Consider the following 25,836-nt stretch of genomic DNA (forward strand, 5'->3'; position numbering starts at 1 on the left):
ATCTCATCCTCTGTCGTCCCCTTCTCCTCCTGCCCCCAATCCCTCCCAGCATCAGAGTATTTTCCAATGAGTCAACTCTTCACATGAGGTGGCCAAAGTACTGGAGTTTCAGCTTTAGCATCATTCCTTCCAAAGAACACCCAGGGCTGATCTCCTTTAGAATGGACTGGTTGTTAGATAAATGCAAATTCAAACCAGATGCAATGAAATACCATTACACATCTGTGAAAATGGCCAAACTCTGAAACTCTGACAACACCAAATGCTGGTGAGGATGTGGAGCAACAGGGACTCTCATTTACTGCTCATGGGAATAAAAAAAATGGTACAACCACCTTGGTAAAAATAGTCTAGTCACTTTGGAAATTGAGCAATTTCTTAAAAAACTAAACATAACATGTGACCCAGCAATTGTGCTCTTTGGTATTTAACCAATGGAGTTGAAAATTTGAGCTAGTACTCAGATGTCTGTAGAAATGCATGCATGCACTGAGCATGCATCCTTGCCCAGTCATGTCCAACTCTTTGCGACCCCATGGACCGTAGCCCATCAGGCACCTCTGTCCATGGGATTTTTCAGACAAGAATACTGGACTGAATTGCCATTTTCCTCCTCCAGGGGATCCTCCCAATCCAGGGATCAAACCCACGTGTCCTGTGTCTCCTGCATTGCAGGCAGATTCTTTTCCTGCTGAGCCATCAAGGAAGCCCACAACACCGAGAGTGAGCCCTAAAGTAAACTATGGACTTCCGGTTAATCATGATATGTCAGTGTATCAACTGCAACAAATGCACCACTCTGTCAGTATATATCAGCTTCATCAATTGCAACAGATATACCACTCTGGTGAGGGATGTTGATAATGGGGAGGTTATGCATGTGTGGGAGCAAGATGTGCACTGAGAAACACCTGCAGTGTCCTCTCAATTTTGCTGTGAACCTAAAGCTGCTCTGAAAAAGTAAAGTCTTAAAAAGAAGTTTTTAGAGCAACATAGGAGTCAGGAGTATTCTTGCCTGGAAAATCCCATGGACGGAGGAGCCTGGTAGGTTGCAGTCCATGGGTCGCTAAGAGTTGGGCACAACTGAGTGACTTCACTTTCACTTTTCACTTTCATGCACTGGAGAAGGAAATGGCAACCCACTCCAGTATTCTTGGCCTGGAGAATCCCAGGGACGGGAGTTGGACGGCAGTGGGCTGCCGTCTATGGGGTCGCACAGAATTGGGCACAACTGAAGCAACTTAGCAGCAGCAGCAGCAGGAGTCAGGAAATTCAATTGTGCTGAGTGCTATACTCAATTTTATAAAACATTGTACCTTAAAAAAACACTGTGTCCTTGTGCTTTAGAACACCCAAATGTCTTAGAACATAATGCTTGTTCACAGGAGCAGATGAGTGTCATTTTTCATCCATGGACAACATTCCAAAAGGTTGCATGAGTTTATATGTTAACAAGCATTCAAATAAAAAAGAATTTAGCAAATCATGGTGATAATTTGTCTAAGCATGCCAAAAACTAATAATTATTTAATCTCTTCAAATTGTTTAACTAATGAGTGAAGGATCACGTGTTCTTAGTTGTTCAGTCATGTCCAACTCTTTGGGACCCCATGGACTGTAGCCTGCCAGGCTCCTCTGTCCTTGGAATTTTCCAGGCAAGAATACTGGAGTAGGTTGCCACTTCCTACTGCAAGGGATCTTCCTGACCTGGGGATCAAACCCACGTCCACATTAATACTTAAATAAATTATATAAAATCAAGTCAGGACATGAAATAAAAGGAAAATTTACAAGGTGAGGGTAAGGAGGGAAGTTGTATCTTAAGACTCAGCAGATATGTCATTTTTACTTATAAAGGACTTTGTTGATTTATTCATTTATTTGCAAATCTTTATTAAGTCTTTACTGTTTGCCAGAAACAGAACTGAGGATTGGTGATAAAACAGTATCAATGTACGCACAGTTAGTTGTGATAAGACAGGACATCCTAGAACTAGTCATCCCATAACCTGCACTGCCATTGAGCCACAAAGCCCGCAGAGCCAGGCTGTCCGGTTGTATCTGGACAGGACTGGGAAAAGGGGCAATTTCCAGTTGTGGGAGATGCAGTATAACCCATAGATATCCCACCAGCAATGGAGAGGCAGACATAGAGAACAAACTTGTGGACACAGTGGGGGAAGGAGAGGGTGGGATGAATTGAGAGAATAGCAATGGAAACATATATATTACTATATGTAAAACAGATCGCAGGTGGGAATTTGCTATGACACAGGGAGCTCAACCCAGTGCTCTGTGACAACCTGGAGGGGTGGGATTGGGGGGTGGACATAAGTATACCTGTGGCTGACTCCTGTTGATGTATAGCAGAAAAGAACACAGGGTTGTAAAGCAATTATCTTACAAAAAAAAAAAAAAGTAATAACAGCTGAAATCTGATTATTACCCAGGTGGAAAGCTGAGAGAATCAGTCCAGCAGGACAGCAGGTTGAAAGGGCAGAAACTGAGGAATGGCCAATGCAAGGAGGAAAATTATATCTGTTTCAGAATATTGGTATGAATGGTGTTAATAATACGTTTGCTCTCCTTTGCTAGGCTTAGCTCATATTGTTCAAAACAGAGACACAAACCAATGAAGGGTAGAAGTTTACCAAAATTCTTGGTTCTATTGCTACAAAGAACAGCAATCTGGTAGGTGAAGCAAGGTGTCTAGACCCACAATATCTCAAACACCACAGTTGACAGGTCATGGTCCAGAACCATCATCTCTATATATCAAGGATCTGTAAACAAGAGCAGAGGAATTTTTCAAAATGCAGTTGGGGATGGTTGACAATTACTCCAGGATCCAGTGGTAATCAGGATGATAGGCTATAGCTCTCTCTCTTCAGAGAGCAAGACCCCAGACAAGAGTAAATTTTCATGAGCAGACTTTGGGCATTGAGGGCATTTGTACAGTGGATACAGTTTCTAAACTAATACCCAAATATAAAAGCAAGAAAATAATGTTGTTATAAGAATTGAGACAAGGTGGTATCAAAGTCAGAGCAACAGTTCAGAAGCCCAGATTGCAGAACCAGGCTTCAAGGCCAAAGATAGGACTCTGAGCTCCAAGCTGGAACTCTGTAAACACCTCTAGCTGTAGGTCAGAGCCAGGGAGATCATCCAGATAGCAGATGGTCAAATTCAGAGACAATAAACCAGGCTGGTCCTGACAAAGGATCCTCTTTGCTAACTTGGGATTGATTGTTTAAGTACCAGATTTGTTGACTTAAACATTAATCAATTTTATTAAAATATCTGCTCCATACCATTAAGGCTTTGATCTTTAGAGTACATCCAACAGTGTGAGATTCAAACATGGTCACTTATTTAAGGGTGATTTTCTAATGAAAGGCTTTAAGATTTGTGAATATATATATATATATATATATATATATACATACACACTACTAGAGATTATAACAACCATGAAGATAAAATTTAGCTTATCATTTTTAGCTCTACTGTCTTAAGGTCCATAGAGAAGATAGTAAAAAGTTCCCCAAATGAGAATAACAGCTATATTAATTGACATGAGAAGCTTGGGCCCCTCTTCTCCACTCAGTGCCATTTCTCCTGTTATAATCTCTTTTCATTTGTCCCTCTTCATCCTACCCCCATGTACTGCATATAAGCAAGTGTTTTCTCCTTTCCCTAAAATCATGAACACCTAGATTACAACATTTATTATATTTCAGAAGACTAAATGATATTAATAATAATCAGTGTTATTATTATGTCAAGCTATCTCTAGAATGGAATTCTTTGAAAGGAGAGACTTGATCATATTTTTGCAGACTCAGGTTTTAACACTGTGCCAGACACACAGTTGTCATGTAATGATGTTTGTCAAACAAATCAATGACTGAATATTCATTTTTCCTTAATATTTTGGAATAACTATAGTGTACTACTGAAAGAAATAGTGGAGTATGAATTTGTTTCCCTTGAGCATTGTGCTACCTTTGAATACTTTCCTCTATTCATTGTATCCCTTCTTATCACCAGATTCCAGCAGAAATATCATTGTTTGGAGAACAGACAACTGACAACGCTATTCTTCTGCCAAGGAAGAAACTTCTTTAAATCTGCAAGAGTTTTACTCTGAAAATTTCATCATCTATTTCCGGGAATGCTTGCTATGTTACATAAGGATATAAAGAAAGAAATGAAGAGAGAGGCTACATCTCCACTTTTGCAATCTACAGATTTCAGCTTCCAAGCAAAAACGACAGATTAATTTCTCAAGTCTGGAGTTTGACTTGGAAGGAAAACGACATTCAGACCTTATTTGCATCTGATGGCTCAGTTTTATAAATGGCAAAGCTGGAAGCTCATGCACAGAACTCCGTCTGGGCCTGGCATCTGTGTTCATGCTGCATCCTAGAATGGGTGAGGAGCTTTCTACCTTTATCTGCTACTTGAAAAGTGTCACTCTAAAGTGTGTTACCATCCACTAGCATGAGAATAAAGCCTCAGGCAGAGCCCTGTAATCCTTTGTTGTTTGGGACAACTCGTCCTCTAATATTTGCTATCTTTTTAATGCTAGTCTCTCTCCTGCCTAAGGTCATAGCTAATGGCCCCCTTCTTCCTTGGTGGCTCCTGATTTGCTCCTTTCCTTAGTATCAGGCAGCCTTGCTCTTTTTCATCTTATTGTATTCTTGCATTTCTTCATCCTTCCTTGAGTATAACTTGGAGGAAAGTGAATGTAAGGTAATACTGAAAAGTAAGAAATCATGCTATCATCTCTTGCAGGAATTATACCATTGTATAACCTGAAAGGTTAAGATTAGGAAAACCAATCATTCCAAGTGACATCTTATATAAAAGACACATCTAATTTTATCATGTTGCTAAATCTTTATGCAGATGATTAAATCCATGAATTTTTGCACTGAAGAATAGACACATTATAACCAGTCCCTTCCAAGTTTCTTCCAATTATGTATATTTCATACAGAACGTATTTCATATAGTGTGTACACACATATATAAGTCAGATTTCAGACTCTCTCTATATATCTTTACATATATATAGTTACATACCTCAGATATCAGATTATACAAATATATAGTCATTATGTAGGTTTTATACTGTTCCTTGGCAAGCACCTTACTTACAAGTCATACCATTTCTGCTCTAGCATGGGCAGTCAGTTCAGTTCAGTCGCTCAGTCGTGTTCGACTCTTGGCGATCCCATGAATCGCAGCACGCCACGCCTCCCTGTCCATCACCAATTCCTGGAGTCCAACCAAACCCATGTCCATTGTGTTGGTGATGCCATCCAACCATCTCATCCTCTGTTGTCCTCTTTTCCTCTTATCCTCAATCTTTCCCCAAATCAGGGTCTTTTCAAATGAGTCAGCTCTCTGCATCATGTGGCCAAAGTATTGGAGTTTCAGCTTCAACATTAGTCCCTCCAATGAACACCCAGGACTGATCTCCCTTAGGACAGACTGGTTGGATCTCCTTGCTGTTGGGGTTAAACCTTCACCTAAAAGCAGTCATGGATAACTTGTTACTTCTTTTCATCATTCCATAAGTGAAAAATAAATTGATTAGGAGAACAAAACTTGTTTCTTATAAAATATCTGATATTTTTGTGGTTTTCAGTTGGCTGTTCTAACAATTCAGCCTTCGAAAAACTCAGTGGGGTTGGTAAGTGAGCTGAAGTATAATTACAGAACAATTTCCAAATTTACAAAATGCACCACAGGTTGAAAAACACACTAGGAGGTAAAGAAAGTGTGTGGCATCAAGTAGTTATGGAATTAGAATGAAAACTAAAGTTTCTTTACTCTCAAGGCTGGGTCTTTTGGCTAAATTAGTTCTCAAATGCAGTCCAGCTGACAACCTGCATCAGAACATCTTGGAAGCTTTCAAGAATCAGATTTCTATAGCCAATCCCCAAGATATTCTGCTTCAGGACATCATTTGCGGGGCCTGGAAATCTGTTTTAGAAGTTTTCCAGATGATTCTAACGTGTAACTAGATTTGGGAACCAGTAAGCAGAAACAAGTTGGTTCTATTCATGAAACCTTGCAATAGAAGATACTATATTGTAGATGTCAGCTACAGATTGGGGATCTTCAGAACTCAGCAAGAAAAAGATAAGCAGGTTAGTCTCAAGAGTCTTAGTGAACAGTAGAAATACCGTGGACTGGATCTTTTGGGGAGGGGAGTTGACATAGCCCTTAATAATCTCCACGAAGCCAAAGAAACAGACAGTCTAAGTAAAAAGAGGTTCTTCTTGTACAAAAGAACCTCAAACGACTAGTTTACTGACCACTAGTTCCTCTGTGCCAGCCCCTTAAGGAGTCCCATGTCTCAGCAATTAATACATTAAAGTTCTGAAACTATTATGATCATCCATGCTACCATTTTACTTTAGAGTAAACCAACTTAGAGGAATGTCAACAATTGGGAAACTAGAAAGATAGGGAAGGCTCCACTCGGGATATAACTGCTGATTGTGTGTTAAAAGTATTGTATATTCTCTAATCGGTGGGTACATTATGTCCATAAGATGATGTTTGTTAACTGAATTTCTTAAAGTTTTGGTAATCTTAACAATTCTTTGTTAAATCTATCATTTCAAAGAGATATGTCTAAAGCATTCTATTGTTACAGAGATTTGTCCATTTTTCTTTGTAATAACCTCAAATTTTGTTTTATATATCTCGAGGAGAGGTTATTCAATGTACATACATTCAACAATATTACTCTTTATAGGTAACTTGTTTCATTTATGATTATGGAACAAACCTCTCTATCCTTGACAATATTTTTCCCTTAAGGTTTATGTTGTCATTATTGGTATTTCTCAGTAATTGTCTGGTATTATTTTTTAATTTATTTCTCTACTTTTGGTCCTTCTTGGTCATTATATTTTATGTGTGTCTTTTATAGAAAGAAAGGGAAAGGGAAGTCTCTCAGTCGTGTCCGACTCTTTGTGACCCCATGGACTATAGCCCACCAGTCTCCGTTCATGGCATTTTCCAGGCGAGAGTACTGGAGTGGATTGCCATTTCCTTCTCCAGGGGATCTTCCCCACCCAGGAATTGAACCCGGGTCTCCTGCATTGTAGGCAGATGCTTTACCATCTGAGCCACCAGGGAAGTTTATAAGTGGTATATGATTGAATTTAGGGCTTCCCTGGTGGCTCAGCTGGTAAAGAATCTGCCTGCAATGCAAGAGACCTGGGTTCAATCTCTGGGTGGGGAAGATCCCCAGGAGAAGGGAACGGCTACCCACTCCAGTATTCTGGCCTAGAGAATTCCATGGATTGTATAGTCTATGGGGTCACAAAGAGTCGGACACAACTGAGCGACTTTCACTTACACTTTCAATTTTTATAATCATTATCTTTTAATTGATGAGTTTAGTTCACTCACGCTTATGAAATGAACAAATAGATTTAATTATTTTCATCTTATTTTGTGTCACTGAATATCTTTGCCTTTTTCTCCTTTCCTTGGTTTTTGTTGTTCAGTCACTAAGCTATGTCCAACTCTTTTGACCCCATAGACTGCAGCAGGCTAGGCTCTTTTGTCCTCTACTGTCTCTTAGAATTTGCTCAGATTCATGTCATTTGAGTCAGTGAAGCTATCTAACCACCTCATCCTCTGCCACCCCCTTCTCCTTTTGCCTTCAATCTTTCCCAGCATAAGGGTCTTTTCCAATGAGTTGGCTCTTCACATCAGGTGGCCAAAGTATTAGAGCTTCAGCTTTAGTAAGAGTCCTTCCAATGAATATTTAGGTTGATTTTATTAACCTTATTATTCTCCTTCCTATCTTTTACTAAATTGATTTAGTTTTTTATGACATTCTTCCCCTCCCCCCGCTACTAACTTTACGTCCTGTTCCTATGCTTTCCTGGTTATTACATACTTCAAAAAGCTTACACATTGCTATCTTTCTCATGCCCTGAGGTTGACAAAGAATTTTTTTAGAAAGTGAAGTATCTCACTGCAGCAAATTGTTGAATATTCTCATAAGTGAATGTTACGATATACTGATATAGACAATGAGTAGAAATGAGTCAACTGTGTGCCTTCATTTGATGGTGGTTAAGAAGAGATAGGGAGATAAATACTTTGTGGAACTTCCAAGTGCAGGAAGGAAAAACTAGGGGCTCAGGTTTCCACAAGTATACTCAGGGGGTTCCCTGTAGTCCACAGCTGCTTTCCACATGCCTTAGGCTGGATCTTCCTCCCCATCTCACATGCAGGAAGGGATGCTAAAGGGGCACGAGTAACTCTCTACCAACTTACCATATATTCCTTTGGCTCCTGTGAGAGGTGGGCAGGATGGAGGCCCCAGAGGGAATAGACATGGCAGTCAAATGTGATTTTCTTAAGGCACAGAGAGACCCACTCATTGCTTCGAAGTCTGATCATTCTCCATGAAGTCTCCAACAGATTTTCCGTCCCTGCTGAGTAACTGGTCTTATTGTTCTCTCTTGAAATTCACATGATTTCCAAGTCTTCTGTGTTCTGGTTCTCCTCTAGCTCTTCATTAGCAACTCACTCAATATTCTCTCCTGGCTGTCCCTTCTCTGCAAATGGGCCCAGCAATCTGTCTGGTCCCAGGGATGTGAGCATTATGGTATCTCTGCTATTTCTGCAGCAGCAGATACGTAAATGACGGTCTCCACCAGGCACTCTGCTCTTCATGGAGCAGCAAGCTCGGCGAGGGAGCCTAACCAGCTAGGTTTTGGCAGCTGGCTGCCTCTTGCAGTCAAGATGGTAACCAAGGAAGAAGTCAGAGCAGGGGATGTGGCACAGAATTCAGGATTATCGCATGGACTTACTGCATAGTTTATTAGGATGTCTTCAGTTGCAGGTATCAGAAAACCTGTCTAAAACCAGCATAAATGAGAAAGGTATCCACTGACTTGTAGGTGCAAAAAGTCCCCAGAAGAGCTACTTGTAAGTGATATTTAATCACTGGATTAAAATATATAATAAATACTCAGGTCCCTCCCCCTCTTTTTAGCTGCAGTTCTTCTGTATGATTTCATTTGGGCAAGATCTCACCTTATGGTCCTGAGATGGATGCCAATGACTCCCTGAACTGTCTTTATCATTTGTATCTGCAGTGGAAAATGATCATCCCAGGACCATAAGGTGAGGTCTTGCTACTTACAAATAGATTCACTTGCCAGATGATCTGTGCAGAACCAACTCTTATTAAACATCATGAATGGCTGATAGCCATTCATGATGTTTAATAAGCATAGCCTAGCATAGGGATTTATAATATTAATAAAAACCTAGCACAGGTTTTAATAATATTATTAAATATTATTAATATATATTTTAATAATATTAAACATTAATATTTATTAATAAACATTAATAAAATATTGATAATATAAATATTAATATATTTAAATAATATTATTAAATATTAATACATTTTAATAATATATAAAAATTAATAATATTAATTAAAACCTAGCATAGGTTTTAATAATAACCTAGCATAGGGATTTATTTTGGTAGAATGCAACTCTATCCTTTCCCACTTCTTGTGCTTTTTTGCATTCTTGCCTCTGTTCTCATGGCTTTAAATATGTTTCACTAAATAAGAATTTAGAGGAGACATGATATACACATCAAAAGAAAAATGAAACTGCTGAAATTCTCTAAGGTAAGGTTTATGACTCCCATTTTATAGAGAAGAAACTGAGACTAAAGTTAAGTGGCCGAAAGTCACAGTGCTAATAAGTGGGAAAGTTAAGGCAGGCATTCAGGAATTGCTTAAAAGTCTATGCTCTCTTCCAGAGGCCAGTTGCTTCAACTGAGTGCCCTTAGGAAAGGGACTATAAGATGGTTTTAACATTCTGTAATTCTCAGTCTGCTGAGAATGCCCCCAACTCCTGCCCGCCACGGCAGTGCAGGCTAACAGTGCTCAAGGTTCTGTGTTACATCCTAGGCAAATTGGCCGACAAACTATAGCAATTTGGGGTAAGGGTAGAGTCTCACACATTTCACTGTGTGAGATCTCAAATACCATTCAGACAACTTAACCATTTCTGCAGGCATGCATATACATTTTGCTTGGAATTTTTGTTCTCATATTGGCTACTTGTTTACATCATGTAAGTCAGTTTGCACAGTAGCCAGGTAGAAGCTTATGATGAAATTAAGTGCCACCTGGAATCAAATTCTGCTCTTATATTCAGCCACCTCCAGATTCGAAAAATACATCTCTCAGAGTGAGGGCAGGGTTACCATGTGCCTTGCGAAAACTTCCTGATTGCCTTTCAGTGAATTCCAACTATTTCAGTTCTCACGCAGTGGTGGGGGAGGGAGATGAAGAAGAACAAAGCTTATTTATTACAAGAAAGATCATCACTTCCTTTAGGTGGGGCCCCAGCAGAAGCTCTGCACCACCTCCAGTTAGAAAGTCTAAGCCTCTGTGTCACCCATTGGCTTGTTTTCCTGGATTAGTCCCTCCCCTTGCCAAAAAAAGAAGGTGCAACAAGGACATGAAATTCTTTTAAAAAGAATGTGGAGGAAATGTGTACAACGTAGGAAAATAATTCCCCCTTCCGGAAAAGATAGAGAAACATGAAAAAAATTTTTGGATAATCACTGCTTTGATTTGCATCCCTTTGATAACTGAATTTAATCCTCTGCCTGCTGTCACAGGGAGAAACAAGAGAGAAAAGTAAATGTGATTATTAAGGTGACACTTTCCTGATATTAAAAATTAATGGCATTTTCATAAAAGAAAAAAGGCCTTGGTTATTCAACAGGACTTATTTTTAGCCAGAAAAGAAACTATAGCTTTAGAAATATAAATCAGGGGCACCTAAGTGCGGGTGAAAATTAAACAGACAAGCATGCCCTGGAAGGACGGCATGGTACCTAAGGACACTGCTCTGTCAGTAGCTCTAGTATTGCCGAGAATTTAGAAGGACTGCATGGGGTGAGCAGCAAGTCTGAAGACAGGAAGGTCGTCTTCCTTGCTCAGAGTGAGGAGCCCACTCAGTCCCCTCTCCTGTGGGGTGCAACAATGCTCCAGCCCAGGGTGACCAAGAAGCCTAATCAGATGGTCTTCACCATGGATACTGGTATTCTGAGAGGAAGGCATCTCTAGAACAGGGTTTATTTTATTTTATTTTGGTTTATTTTATAATTAGGATTAATTCCAGCAAGAAAAGGATGGGTTTTAAATAATGCTTTCATAACTGAAAAGAACTGTGGTTGGTTTTTGAAAAGACCTGTTCTTGTGAAGCTTGACATTCTGAGCTCCAGAGCAATGTTCACATAAGGAACTCTCTCTCCATCTCACTGTGGGTGCTGGGCCCTGGGAGGGCTCTCATGTGGGTTATTTGTGTGCTGAATACCCCTTAGAAACATGATTTTAGGCTGCTCCAGGGCTTCCCTGTAGCTAAACTACTGCTCTGCTAGGCAGATTCCAGTAGACCTTTCACAGTCGTACACCAGGAACTTTGGAAATGACACATTAGGAGCATCTACACTACATAAGACACCCCAGGATCATTAGGGAGCACGGCTGGGGTGACTAGGCTGGCTGAGCGCATAAAGACATAGAGCTCCATACACGAACATTTAAAAATTAATAAAACCACACATACTCATATTGTTCAGAGTCTTATCTGAACTACCTATCTACCCATCTACATATCTATCTACCTATCTTGGTAGAATGGAGTTCTGTCCTTTTCTTCTGCTTATGTTTTCGACTTCCTATTTCTGTTTTTATGACTTAAAGCATGATACTTCCACTAAGTAAGACTGTAAGGCTTCCCTGGGAGCTCAGTTGGTAAGGAATCCACCTGCAATGCACGAGACCCTGGTTCGATTCCTGGATCAGGAATATCCCCTGGAGAAGGGAATGGCAACCCACTCCAGTAATCTTGCCTGGAGAATCCCTATGGACAGAGGAGCCTGGCAGGCTACAGTCTACGGGGTCACAGAGATTTGGACACGACTGAGTGGCTAAGCACAGCAAGAGTGATGTTTCCACTAAATAAGACTGTAGAGGAAGGACATTGATTTATTTGAACTAGTCTTTCAATACCCTTCAGGGAAATTTTGGGTGTGCATATTATACACTGTATGTCCACTCAGAGTATTCTTTTCCTCCTTTTTTCTGTGTGTGTATGTACTAGGGAGGAGCGGAAGGATGCAGTGTGATAACATTTTAATAATGAGGTTGTCTTCAGAGGTAGTAAGTTTTCCCATTAATTAAGGTGTTTAAGGGTAAACAAGTTGGTTGCTGGGTAAAGATGTTTCAAAGGGAAATTTCTCAGCAAATGAATAGTTTATTCACATGTGTCCACAGTTCTCTTTTAGTCCTTAATATGTATTAAGTACAATGTTTTATTATGGAGGTTATTAACTAAATTAGTTGGCTTGCAAGAATTCCAGCTCTCTAAGATATGCTATGACCCTGTCTCTGTCCCATTTATAATTCTATTTAGTTATAGATATTAATGGAATAAGAGATCAAATATCCCTATTAATAAAAAAAATAGGCATACAATTCCAGTATAGATACATACATACTCAGTCTTGAATATTCATTAGAAGGACTGATGCTGAAGCTGAAACTCCAATACTTTGGCCACCTGATGCGAAGAACTGACTCATTTGAAAAGACCCTGATGCTGGGAAATATTGAGGGCGGAAGGAGAAGGGGACGGCAGAGAATGAGACGGCTGGATGGCATCACTGACTCAATGGACATGAGTTTAAGTGAACTCCGGGAGTTGGTGATGGACAGGGAGGCCTGGCGTGCTGCAATCCATGGGGTTGCAAAGAGTCACACATGACTGAGCGGCTGAACTGAATTGAACATACATACTGCATTATCATTATCTAATTTGTAAAGGCTCAAAATATACTTAAAAGATCATTTAATTGTTGATATAAATCTATATTTAATATAGTTCTATTATTTTTGAAATGTTGATGACCTGTTATAAAGTCTCATTAGGTGATAAATGTTTCTGGCTATCAACTCTGCCCTTTTCTGCCCTTCTCTCTTCAGAGGCCTGCATTATCAATATAATCTTAAGTTGCCAGCTGTCTGTTTGTGATGATTCATTTTGTTACAACTGGATAATATTATCTGTAAACATGTTTAACTGGGTTCAAGGAAATTGAACTGTGTTCCAACTTGTGGAACACAAACGAACAGATGGGACCTGCACCGCCAACCCCTGTAGTGGAGCATGGCTTCCCTCACCTCCTTCCCAATCAGGTGGCTCATGGGCCAGCAGCCACTTAGTCACACAGATCCCAGGTCTGGAAGGGACCCACACTTTGCACAGTGTTCAGCTGTCACTTTCACTTTTCACTTTCATGCATTGGAGAAGGAAATGGCAACCCACTCCAGTGTTCTTGCCTGGAGAATCCCAGGGACGGGGGAGCCTGGTAGGCTGCCGTCTATGGGGTCGCACAGAGTCGGACATGACTGAAGCGACTTAGCAGCAGTAGCTGTTACAGTCCTGGAATTATGAATAATCTTTGAATTGTGTTTTGTCTACTGCTATTGTGAATGTGTTTGCCTTAAAAAAAGAATAAGAGGAAGGGGTTTGGGAATTTTGACAAGAGGTATAATCCTTTTCCCAAAGATTGGGGTTGGGGTTGGGGTTGGGGGTGGAAGTGAAGGACACAGAAAACTGATTAGGGCAATGGAGTGGGACTTCGTGGCAAAGTCAAGATCCCTTGGGATTTGTGGTCACAAACTGGTCATTATGTCTGGATGATTTTTCTCTAGCTGTGTTCACCTACAAAGTTATAAGAGGGAAGCAGCTGAAGGCTTAGATTTGAACAGGGTTGAAAGTCTATAGGCAAACATAACAGGAGCTAGGAGCATGTGAAAGAACATGAGATCTAATGGGATGAGAAGGAAAGTGATGACTGTGGGAGGAGCCAACACTGAGCGCATGGACGGGGAGCCCCGTGGGCTTGAGGAAAGGCTCAAGTTGGCAAGCTAGAGTAAGTTAGACGGGAAGACAAGAAATGCTGGTTCAGGGTTTGCTGTTGTTTTTCAGTCACTAAGTCCTGTGCAACTCTTTGCAACCCCATGGACTGCAGCACGTCAGGCCTCCCTGTTCTTCACCATCTCCCGGAGTTTGCTCAAATTCATGTCCATTGAGTCGGTGAGGCCATCCAACCATCTCATTCTGTGCTAAGGGGTCGGGGTAGCTAATTGAAATCGAGACTTTGGAAGAGGCACAGCTATTGATGATCACCAGGTCTGGGACACGAGCACCAAATACATTGCTGGGGTGGAAGAGAGTAATGAGTAACAGAGACCAGGTTCTGACAGGGCCCAGAGAGTTGGCGGATGCACTTCCATGAAGTTCCCCTAAAGCAGTGACAGCAGTATCGAGGGAATGAAGCAAAGAGAATTAAAACCTTACATGGCTGATAATAACCAGGAAGGAGCAGTGGCTGTACATTTCAAAGGAGCTGGCTGGCTTGTTCAAAGGGGAAGCATCACTGGCAAACACACAGAGTGGGCAGAGGTTCCCTTCAGATGGAAAAGTGAAAGGAATTGCAGGGAATCATGGAGAGGGAGGTAGAGAGGAAGGGTAAATATTCTTCATCAAGGAATGAGAAGTAAGTGGAGAATGAAGACAAATTAAATTCTTGAAAAAGTCATTTAAGTGTCTTATTAATTCCCTCAAAGATTAGGTATGTCACAGCACTAGTTAGAGTCAGGAAACCATGGAAACCCCAGGTTAGTTTTCTCAGCCTAACTTGCTTTTCTCCATATTGTTTTCTGCTGAATCACATGTCGCCAGGTTGAGATATCATCAGAATCATTAGCAATATAAGGGCACTTTACATGAAATCTGGTCATATCACCAGAGTCTAAATGTGAAAGAAGGAAAAGTTTACATACTGTGTTCATTTAGCAAGCAAATGTTTCTTGGTTATCTTCTCTGTGTAAAGCACTGTGCTAAATGATAAGGCATGTGAAAATAGCCTAGATACTATTCCTGTCCAGAGAACTTCATGGAATTTGGATAGTAAAAAGAAAAAAAAAAAAAGAATTTGGACAGTAAAATGGTGTCACGGAAACTGGAAGCACTTGTATCTTCCAAGAGTCTAACAGGGGAGAGGAAAGGAGTAGCATTTATACCCAGTGTCTAACTGATCCAACTTGTTTGATGGGGAAGCCAAAACCCACAACTGAGGCAGAGTGTTGGAGTCCATGTGCATCTCAAAGTGGCAAAAATGGCACCAGTCTGGAGTCTGGTAGAGATGGGTTTGGGTTACGAAGCCACAGGTGAGTCTGAAACGATCACAGGTGTCAGGAAGATAATGGTTCCAATAGCCAGAAGCTCCATAGAACCAGCAGCTAAGTTTTAAGAGCAAAATGAAGAAAACCTAGAGACTTTCATAGAATAGACCCCATAGAGAATTTCTTCATAACACCACCATTCCCAACTTTATGCAAGAATTTAATCCTGTAATTTATAATCCCATGCAGTTATATTCCAAAACTGTGTTTGCATGCATTGTTTCACTGTGTCTGTCTTCAGGACTGATATTCAAACGGAAACTTTAGGCAAGAATCTATATTCCCTGCTAAGATAACCACAAGAATCACATCTACCCAAATGTTCTGGGTCACTGGCCACATTGCCAAGATCATCTGTATCTTCTAGAAGAAGTATTTATTTATCTACAACAGAAGCATGGTTTGGCATATGACATAAAATTGAACCCAATGGATCATTATTATACAGAGTCACTAAAATATTGAGATATTGTAGATTTATTATTTTTAACTAACTTCTCTAGAAAAATCTCATAATTAACCCAGGCACTTAGAAAATAGGATACTCTACGCTTTTAAAGTTATTTACATTTTATCACAAATGTTTTCCTTCTCTCCCCCAACCTCATTGCTGACTGATACTGATCATAATTATGGACCCTATTTTCACTGGAAAATCATAGATTTAGGACTGGAAAGCTCCTTAGAAATGATAACACTAGGTTAAGTGACATAAAAATCATGCAGTTAGTGGCAGAGCCAGATTTTTAAATATAAGGCTTGGTATAAAAGAGTCCCCAAATATCCCAAGGTTATTATTTTTCTTCACTAAATTTCTGATATTAATGTGTGCATGCTCAGTTGCTCAATCATGTCCAACTCTTTGCAACCCCATGGACTGTAGCCCATCAGGTACTTCTGTCCATGGGAATTTTCAGGCAAGAATACTGAAGTGGGTTGCCATTTCCTCCTTCAGGGCATCTTTCTGATGCAGGGATCAAACCTATGTCTCATCTATCTCCTGTGTTGGCAGGCAGATCCTTTACTACTGAGCCACCTGGGAAGCCTTCTGATATTAATGAGTGAAGAGTGAAGTTGCTCAGTCATGTCCGACTCTTTGCAATCCCGTGGACTGTAGCCCACCAGGCTCATCTGTCCATGGAATTCTTCAGGCAAGAGTACTGGAGTGGGTTGCCATTTCCTTCTCCAAGGGATCTTCCCAACCCAGGGATCAAACCCAGGTCTCCCGCATTGCAGGCAGACGCTTTACTGTCTGAGCCACCAGGGAAGCTGGTGTCCTGATATTAATATCCATATATAAATAATGCTTTCACTAAAAATTAAATAAAGAAACATACTTCAGGCTATTTGGGAGCTCTGATTAGTCACAGAATATGATCATTTTCCTTTAATGGGTATTTGAAGAGTTTTTTTCTGTTCATCCTGTTGTTTTTAGTTTTAGCCAGGGTCACTATTAAAAAAAAAAATAACCCTGAAAACAAAGTTACTTTTGGCACATTCAGAAAATGAAGGTTGCTTTGAGTTATATTTGGACTCCTTGATGTTTTTATCAATTTAAATAAAGGTTCTACAGCTCCCTTTAGATGACTTTTACAAGGTCATTGTATATGGATGAGTCATCACACTGCTACTGGAAAATGACTTTAGGAATAAGCCATACAGAGATTTGAAAGAGCCTTGTTTCTCACTATTACAGTTATGCAAGTGGAAAGAATAGCCTTGAATCCAGAGAAAGGAGTAGCATGCCAGAACATTTCAGCAACCAAACAGTGTATTTCTCTTTCAAAAACGAACCTGTTTATCTCTATTAACTATACAGTTTTATAATGATATTGTTTATTTACTTCCTGGTAAAGAGATTTGCAAATTTAATTTAATTAATATGAATATGCCCATAGCTACAGAGTCGGACACGACCGAGTGACTTCACTTTCACTTTTCACTTTCATGCGTTGGAGAAGGAAATGGCAACCCACTCCAGTGTTCTTGCTTGGAGAATCCCAGGGACGGGGGAGCCTGGTGGGCTGCCGTCTATGGGGTTGCACAGAGTTGGACACGACTGAAGCGACTTAGCAGCAGCAGCCCATAGCTACGTAGAATCTTGGCTGTTTGACCAGTGGCATCCCTAATGAGGCAGATGTCAAACTTAGACTCCACTCCCTGTAGCACTTGGCTTTGGAAGTGAGTTTATTATTCAGGATTAAAAGTTCATTTCAGACCTTAGGCATACATGGATAACAGTCTATTTTGTTACTCAGTCTCTGGACAATTTATTTTGTTGTTTAGTTTGTTTTGGAATATTTAGTACTAGAATGCAGACACATCAGATTTTCATTGTTGCAGTCATCATTTTTGGGTCATTGAAAAGAACTGTATGCTTTAACAGAACAAAGGAGAATGGCTTTATTCTCATCAAACCATATATTAAAAGTTTTAAAACTGTTGCTTCTCCTTAAGTTCTTCTTGGTTAATTTCTTAAACAATGGACTGAACTGAAATGTCAAGAGTCTTTTGTTGGTACTTGATTTGTATGTAATAGAGTCATTTGTCATTGTCATTATGTAATACTTACAAAGGTTCTACTAGGTTAGCGAAAATAGGGTCTTGTCACCTTCATTTCACTGCTAAAGAAAGGAAAGTTCAGTGTCATACGATCTGACCTACATGCCATATTAGTTTGTATCTTTTTAAAATTAAGCCTTATCCCACTGCTGGGCATACACACCAAGGAAACCAGAATTGAAAGAGACACGTGTACCCATCGCAGCACTGTTTATAAAAGCCAGGACATGGAAGCAATCAAGATGTCCATCAGCAGACAAATGAATAAGAAAGTTGTGGTACATATACACAATGGAATATTACTCAGCCATTAAAAAGAATGCATTTGAATCAGTTCTGATGAGGTGGATGAAACTCGAGTCTATTATACAGAGTGAAGTAAGTCAGAAAGAAAAACACCAATACAGTATATTAATGCATATATACGGAATTTAGAAAGATGGTAACAGTGACCCTATATGTGAGACACAAATGTAAAGAACAGACTTTTGGACTCTGTGGGAGAAGGCGAGGGTGGGATGATTTGAGAGAATGGCATTGAAACATGTATATTATCATATGTGAAATAGATTGCCAGTCCAGGTTCGATGCATGAGACAGGGTGCTCAGGGCTGGTGCACTGGGATGACCCTGAGGGATGGGATGGGGAGGGAGGTGGGAGGGGGGTTCAGGATGGGGAATACATGTACACCCATGGCTGATTCATGTCAATGTATGACAAAAACCACTACAATATTATAAGGTAATTAGCCTCCAAGTAAAATAATAAATTTGTTAAAAAATAAAATTAAGCCTTATAAAATTTAGACTTGTTCATTGATATATGTAACTATTTTGACCCATATCTGCAGAGCTCTATTTATACAAATAAATAAATCAAGAGCTTCAATCTAGCTTTACTTTATTTTTAACTTCCTAATTTTGTCATCCTCTTGGGAACCAGTCTCAAGTGCTCTCAAATACCCCTTAATTCTCAGGAGTATCATTTTATGTTTCCAAGGAAGACCTCAAGTTTTAGTGCTATTAACATTTAACTCCTGAGGGAAAGACTGTCATAGTAACAGAGGTTTAACAGAGGGTTTCCCATGGAGACAGTCAGTTTATAAGGGCTTGAGTTGAGCAAAATCAAGATTGTTCCAAGGACCAGGACCATGATAGTGGCACTGCTCTTGTCCTGGATATAAGATTAATCTATGATTCATTCTCAACTTCTCTGAAATCCCTTTAGTTGTTGTTCAGTTGCTCAGTCATGTCCGACTCTTTGTGACCCCATGGACTGCAGCATGCCAGGCTTCTCTGTCCTTCACTATCTCCCGGTGCTTGCTCAAACTCATGTCCATTGAGTTAGAGATACCATCCAAGATGGTTGGATCTTGTCCTTTATCATTCCCTTCTTCCCCCGCCCTCAATCTTTCCCAGCATCAGTGTCTTTCTAATGAGTCAGCTCTTTTCATCAGGTGGCCAAAGTATTGAAGCTTCAACTTCAGCATCAGTCCTTCCAATAGAGTTTAAGCCTATTGTGTCATAGGTCCTTAGAAAGGTACTGCCAGAAAAGACCTTGGAAGTCATCCAGTCTGACATCATTTTATAAAAGTAGGACTCTGAGATAGACATTGATGGGTAAGAGACTAATGTAAGTCAGCATCTCACAGTGAGTTTTCCTTGACCCCATGCTAGTTTGAAGGTCAAACTTCCAGACCTGTGATCTTGTCATCAATAATCATAACTAGCCTGGGTAGTGCTTTTGTATTAATTTACAAAAGCTTTGGGCTAGAACCCCTTAGTGATCTTGCAAAATAAGAGTTTCATAATCATTATTTTATGAATGAGGAATCAGAGGCATGGATGTTAAAAGATCTATTGGAGTCAACTCAGTCAGTAAAGGGTTGCAATAAGCCATGGCATATGTTCTTTGCATGTGGCACAATCCATCCCACCAGTGACTATTTACCATAAATACTAATTTACCTGAAAAGTCCTTTTTTTGGAATCATGGTTCTGATTATAATCATTATCATTCAATAATTTATTGGATACATTATTGACCAACTAGAGTTTATCCTTGAACAACATAGGGGTAAGCAGCACTGACACTCCCTGCAGTCAAAAATCTGCATATAATTTATAGTTGGCCCTCTGGACCCTCTGCATCCATGGATTCAATCAACTATGGATTGTGTAGTGCTATATATTTATTACTGAAAAAGTCCACATATAAGTGGATCCATGCAGTTTAAACCCATGTTGTTCAAGGGTCAACTGTATATGCTAGATATAGATATTCATTAGTTTAGATACTCATGTTTTTAAAAATAAACCAAATTTAAACACAGTTGAGTCATTATTCATTGGAGTCATGTTCTGTAAAATCTCTACAAACACTGCATTCGCAAATATTAAATCATTGCTCCATAGGAGAAATAAAGGGGTTAGGTTTCCTGCAAGCCACTGCTCACATTTTCACCAATCAATCAATACCTAACATTTTGTGTTTGCTTCTGTTTGAAGCCATCTTATTTAATATATACTGATTAATTACCATTGAGTTCAGCCAAAAGCACCATAGTAGTACCTCAATGAAGCTTATCTAACATGTGTATCTTTTCTGTAAGGCATAACACAGCCCCTTAGGAGTCTGAGACAGCACCTCAGCCCTGCACCCAGGGACCATTTTAAACAGCAAAACTATCATCATCACTACCACCACCAACAGCAACCCCCAAAAACAAAAATTCAAAAACTGTGACCCTAAATAGATTCTAAAAATAATACTTGTTTATAGTATGAATGCTGAAATAAGAAGGCATTGCCTTCTTTGGCCTCAGCTGGGAACATGTACACCAATTGACAACGTTTCCAACCTTGTGAGCATGCGCACCTCCATGAATGATCCCTGATGCGCCAGGAGTATTAATTTGGGAATTATAAATAGCACATGGGTAAATTTGGGAATACAGAATCCTTGAATATCGAGGATCAAATGCCATTCACTATGCATTACATTTACCATAATTATTAAATTAAATAATAAATTCAAATAAAAATACAATAAAAATAAATTCAAAATAAAATTCTATCGAATAATCATTTGTTTAAATTAAATCTGATTCCGTCCTTAGGGAACTTGCAATCTAGTCTGAAAGGTAGATAGCACCCTCATGCCTTTTCCTTCATACAAATTATATTTTTAAATCATATTTTCAAGTTTGTTTATAAGTTTACCGGGTTTCCTTGATAACTTACAAACAAACTTTAAAAATATGGCTTTAAGATATAATTTGTATGAAGGCAAAGGCATGAGGGAGTAGAGCTCATGGGGCCCTTTTACCCTGGGTGCTCAGCATTAACTGAAGTTTTGCCTCCAAACAGGGCACAGGAAGCTACCACTAGGAATGTCATTGCAGGAAACACCTGGAGACTCTGCTTTCCCACTCCTCTCTCTCCTTATCACAGAAAGAGGAAAGGAGCCTTGCACAGCTCCTCCTGAAGGAGAACTGTCTGAGGCGCTTGAACATACACACACGCCAAGGCCCCTGAAATGAGTCCGCCCCGTGTCTCACCTTCACTTACGCCCATAAACACCACTCTCATAAGCGTTCACTCGGGCCACGCGCAGGAGAGGCATAGAACGATGTGAAATTCGGTGTTTATACCTATCAAGTTAGAGGGGCCGAAATGGATTTCTGTACAGGTTCTAAGTACTAATCATGAAGCAAAATTGGTTCAAGGGTATTTTAAGAAATATGTCAGATCTTTATCACAGAAGCTGATTAATACCTGTTAGAGTTGGAAAACGGGCTTTAGAAATATTTTATTCCAGTCACCTCATCTTACAGAGACAGGAGCTGAAGCACATTTGCTCAAGGTTATAGAGATACTTACTGACAGGGTCTGGATAAAATAGATCAGTTTTAGATGACAAATTCACTGGAAGGAAGATATATATTTATGTGTCCTAGATGTCATACATTTTTGGTGCTTTATAAAAGTTGAACTGTTATACCACACACACACACACACGCATATATACACACACATATATATACGTGTATATAGTATGTGTAAATGTCAAATGAGTGCATTTTTAAGACTGGATGCATTTTTTAAGTGTTTAACTGCTGATTCATCCCTTACTAATAAGCAAACTGATACATTCTGTCCACACACACACACATCTACCTGATGAGAAAGTTTTAATTCAAGCAAAGATCCCTTTATTTATCTAATCTGACTGCTGTAGGCCATGCGACTTAATATTGTATCATGCTCAGCCGCTCAGCCCAGTCTGACTCTTTTGCGACCCCATGGACTATAGCTCACAGCTCAGTTCAGTTCAGTTCAGTCGCTCAGCAGTGTCTGACTCTTTGCGACCCATGAATTGCAGCACGCCAGGCCTCCCTGTCCATCACCAACTCCCAGAGTTCACTTAGACTCACGTCCATCGAGTCAGTGATGCCATCCAGCCATCTCATCCTCTGTCGTCCCCTTCTCCTCTTGCCCCCAAACCCTCCCAGCATCAGAGTCCTTTCCAATGAGTCAGCTCTTCACATGAGGTGGCCAAAGTACAAGCCTCCTTTTATCCACGTAATTTTCCAGGCAAGAATACTGGAGCAGGTTGCCATGCCCTTCTTCAGAGGATCTTCCCGACCCAGAGATAGAACCAGCATCTCCTGTGTCTTCTGCATTGGCAGGCATGTTCTTTACCACTAGAGCCACATGGGAAGCAGGCTTCCTCAAAATGAACTTTGAGCATAGAACTCATAATACACAATAAGTTTAAAAACTTAAACTGTCTAAATAGTCATCTATATAGGCTTTTATCCTTAATAAAAGTATTTATATTCTTCACGGACTGCTTATAGACCAAAACTGTTCAATTTAAGAAATAAGCAGCTTAAAATACTTTAAACATAACAATAAATAATTAACCCCTCATAAGCAAATAACAAGAGAAACTGAGAAAAACATTTGGAATAAAACTTAAATGATTAATAACTCTAGTATAAAAATAACTTCTAGATATGGGACAGGAGAACACATATAGAAAAATGGGCCAGATAGACAAACAAAAAAGAAATACAAATGACTATTAACCATATGAAAATATAGTCAAGCTACCAATAAGAGAGAATCAAAATTAAAGCTACAATGAGAAACCATTTTCACCTACCAGACTGGCAAAATTTTAGTGGTGAGGGGTAGGGAAATAGGCATTTTTGAAAATCATTGGTGGCAAGGCAAAATGATAAAACCCCTTGAGAGAAAATTTGATGCTGTCTTCCAAAACTATATATGCATTTACCCTGGGACCAGCGATCTCATTTCTAAGATCCCTTCCAAAGTACTATGGGAAAAAAAAAATACAACAAAATGTCATGTTTACAAAGCTTTTCATGACGGCCTTGTTTGCAATAGCAAAAGACCAGCAACTACTAATTTCCCAGGGTCGTCACAACAAATTTCCACAAAGGGGGACAGTTGGCTGAATTCAAGGTGTTGCCAGGGCCATTGGTTCCTTTGAAACCACAAGAGCAATCCTTTTTGCTTCTTTTAGCCTCTGGTCTTTGACAACAATCATGGTTTTCCTTGGCTAGAGATATGTCAAGCCAATCTTTTCCTCTTTATCTCATGACCGTCCTCTTTCTGTGTGTCTCTCTCCTCCTCTTGTAAGAACACCAGTCATACTGGATTAGAGTCCATGTAATGGATGAGCATGACCTCATCTTAACTTGATTACATCTGCAAAGACTCTATTTCTAAATAAGGAAGGTCCCATTCATGGGTACCAGGGGTTAGGACTTAAAAATATGCTTTTTTTGTGTGAGGGCACAATTCAACTCATAATAATAATAATGAATAGACTGCATAAACTATGGTGCATGAACACAATGGGAATCTGTATACCTCTAGTAAGAAAGATTAATATAGCTACATGCTACTATGAAATAGTATCTAGAATATATTAAGTAAAAACAGCAAAGTGAAAAAAAAGTGTGGATTTTATTCTACTGTTTAACTATGCCAGAATATGCTTATTTGTTTAAATCACAAAGTAATAATCACCATAATAAAAGAATTATGAGGGAATAATATGAAAGAGACAGAAAGACGTTAAACTTCCATGGATATCAGTTGCTTTTGTGGATTTGATTTTGGAGCTATGTAAATATTTTATACAATTAAAAAACAAAATTGAAAAAGAAAATTAAGGCTAAACATCAAGAGTGAAATGAAATAAATGAATCTGTCTTTCCAGTTGATGGAAGTGACATAGGAACTATTGCAAATAAAACACAATAATTTGAAAGTACATCCCTTAGCACTAAGAGAAGTGTGGAAAAATCTTAAACCATTTTTCAGCAATCATATTGTTGATGGTACTATTAAGCCTGTTAGGTATGTCATATATATAATAAATTAATAAACTGAGTGATCATGTGGGTGTTATTGAAAACCAGAAGGTCTGGGAGAAAGGCAATAAGAATAAGATTAAATAAAAATGTGGTGTGAGGACAGTATTATAATATTTAAAAGAGGGGCTTTTCTTTCCTTTTAGAGACACTGATGTATATACAGATGAAATAATATACTATCTGGTATTTATTTCAAAAAAATCAGGAAGGTGGAAAGGGAAATGAGTGGGGGTATAAAAGAAACAAACTGACTATTAGTAGATAATGCTTGAAATGGGTTGTGGTTACATGGAGAATTAATTATACCATTGTCTCTACTTTTTTTACATGTTGGAAATTTTCCATGTTTTCCTACATGGATTGTATTTATTATATACATAAACATAAGCATGTATTTTAATGAATATATGTATGTTGATCCAGATTCTAAGTATTTATAAATTCATATATATATATATATACACACACACACACACATAAGTAAATATGCCTAGTAAGAACAATAAAAATGTATAGATTTTTGATTAACCCAGTTGCCCTATCCTTCAATTTATTGGCATCGAATTAGTGTTGCCTTTTGTGTAATTATCCCCTTTCCCGTGGGCAGCAATATCAATCATAGTCATCAAACAAAGCACACTCACCTTCCCTTTGGAACACTTACCTACACATATGGGAATTCCATAGGAAAACAATAGAAATTCCAGCAATTCCCAGTTTTCTAGTTAACTTCTCAGCCCCAACCACTCCAGATTTCCTGAGGCCCAACATGATGTAGATGCGGAAATTACAGTACTGAGTAGACTGTGGGTGTTCTCTTGCTGAATTTGTGCAACAAGTTTGAAATGTGTCACCACTGACACCAATTTCTTCGCCAGGCAATGCCAGATGCCTCGTAGGTTTGATCTAATTAGATGTTGTATCTTCTTACGTTAATCTTTTACTTACTGGTTTTCACATCAGTGCTAAAGTTCAACCACGCTAAAGCGTGACGATGAATCAGATAAATCACCCCTTCTGTCCTCGGAAGGAATGAGTAAGGATCTGGAGAAGGAACCTGGGTAGGGGGTGACTCTGGTGAAAGCCCTTCTGTGGCAGACATCAGCCAGAAATATAGAGGCTCCACTCTAAAACTTCTGTGAACTTCTCACCTCTTCTCTTCAGTGCCAACATGTCAGCTATTACCGTGTCTCCTTTCTCACCTTCAAATCACACTCTTATTTTTAGATATATGTATGACCAACCTAGATAGCATATTCAAAAGCAGAGACATTACTTTGCCAACAAAGGTTCGTCTAGTCAAGGCTATGGTTTTTCCTGTGGTCATGTATGGATGTGAGAGTTGGACTGTGAAGAAGGCTGAGGCTATGGTTTTTCCTGTGGTCATGTATGGATGTGAGAGTTGGACTGTGAAGAAGGCTGAGCGCCGAAGAATTGATGCTTTTCAACTGTGGTGTTGGAGAAGACTCTTGAGAGTCCCTTGGACTGCAAGGAGATCAAACCAGTCCATTCTGAAGGAGA

At 39.4% G+C, this 25,836-nt stretch overlaps 1 long non-coding RNA gene and 1 other non-coding gene across 2 annotated transcripts in view; both read right to left on the reverse strand.

Moving 5' to 3' along the window:
* Positions 1 to 25,202, reverse strand: part of LOC104998368 — a 125,966-nt gene extending 100,764 nt beyond the window's left edge. The window contains exon 1 of the long non-coding RNA XR_826448.1: positions 24,980 to 25,202. This is a non-coding gene — a long non-coding RNA (uncharacterized LOC104998368). The remainder of the gene's footprint in view (positions 1 to 24,979) is intronic.
* TRNAC-ACA lies at positions 7,090 to 7,161 on the reverse strand. The gene has a single exon. It is a non-coding gene; the product is annotated as a tRNA-Cys (tRNA).
* Positions 25,203 to 25,836: the final 634 nt, after the last annotated feature.

This window comes from Bison bison, unplaced genomic scaffold (assembly GCF_000754665.1).
Source record: "Bison bison bison isolate TAMUID 2011002044 unplaced genomic scaffold, Bison_UMD1.0 scf7180017864328, whole genome shotgun sequence".
NCBI classification, from domain to species: domain Eukaryota; kingdom Metazoa; phylum Chordata; class Mammalia; order Artiodactyla; family Bovidae; genus Bison; species Bison bison.